Here is a 1198-nt window from a genome sequence, read left to right as displayed (position 1 = left end):
ATTTATCCTAAACATGAAACTAAAAAAGAGCTGTCATTCAAAGGAATCAAAGATTATTCAGATAAATCTTTAGTTAAAGATTTTGTAATGTAGCCATGCATGTCTTTGTTGAGAATGTTTTCTATATTGTGGTATAGAATGAGTTTATTTTCAGGTGTAAATGAAGTGTTTTTATGGCATTTTGGAAGAAAGATGAACTGCTGAGTGTGGCTATATTTTAGAAAAAACAACTGCGTTAGGAGTTTTAAAAAAGTATACTGAATACTGAGAAATGTTACAAGCAATTTAAAAACCAGTAAAACTGTTATGTAAAGACATTTATTTAGAGCTGAAATGAACATACAGCACAGAAACAAGAAGTGTTTCAGTTGGTGTTTCTGAAGAAAAAAAACATGGATGTTTTAGTCATCAAATCATGCAGAAGAATCATTGTCAGAATGAATTAGAAGGAAGAATAACATCTGAAATCTGTTGATGGTCTATTTTATGCTCAATTATTTTTTTTCCATCAAATATATTTTACATAAGACTGCACAAATTTAATTCTAATATATTTTAATGGTAAATAAGAGTAAAATAGTGATCAGAAAAAGACTTCAGAGTGCCCTTTTTCAGACCCAGAGCCTGACTGATACTTATTAATATTAATAACAAAGACCTAGAATGTGTCCTAACGTTATGAAGCTATATGCATGTTCATTCAGTAAAAGTACTGGAAAAGAAGCCAGCAAGAATGATAATCTCTTCTTCTCTCTATAAAATCTCTATATTTTACACATCATTTTATATCATCATCAACATTCAATAAAAAATTACAGATATCAAACATATGTATTAGATTTGTTACTGTTTTCATTTTCCAAAATTGTTTTCATTATTAAAAATGAAACACCAGTGTGAAGTTCAGAAAGTGAGTTCTCTATCGATGAGTCAAGTTGAATCCTCTTCCAGACAGTCTGATCTGTAATGTGTATGATTATTATGTGACTTAGTTTAACAATGTAGTAATATATTATTTTATTATGACAAACAGTTTCCGTTTCTAAAGTATTCATTATAAACTTACCATCATTAAGTCGGTACCAGGATCCTCCCTATCAAAATAAAAAGTGATTAATAAAGAACTTGAATAGAGACATTATGTCTAAACAGATGAGTATCAGCTTGATTTGCTCTCATCTCCACTGACCTGATGATT

At 29.4% G+C, this 1198-nt stretch overlaps 1 long non-coding RNA gene across 1 annotated transcript; it reads right to left on the bottom strand.

The window, feature by feature from the left end:
• Positions 1–302: 302 nt before the first annotated feature.
• LOC107683806 (uncharacterized) lies at positions 303–1179 on the bottom strand. The gene is made up of 2 exons (XR_001633770.1): positions 1067–1179; positions 303–961 (listed from the first exon to the last, which is right to left on the bottom strand). It is a non-coding gene; the product is annotated as an uncharacterized LOC107683806 (long non-coding RNA).
• Between the last annotated feature and the right edge of the window lie 19 nt (positions 1180–1198).

Source organism: Sinocyclocheilus anshuiensis, unplaced genomic scaffold (genome assembly GCF_001515605.1).
Source record: "Sinocyclocheilus anshuiensis isolate Anshui unplaced genomic scaffold, SAMN03320099.WGS_v1.1 scaffold15770, whole genome shotgun sequence".
NCBI lineage: Eukaryota > Metazoa > Chordata > Actinopteri > Cypriniformes > Cyprinidae > Sinocyclocheilus > Sinocyclocheilus anshuiensis.
This window is presented reverse-complemented; position numbering and strand designations above follow the sequence as displayed.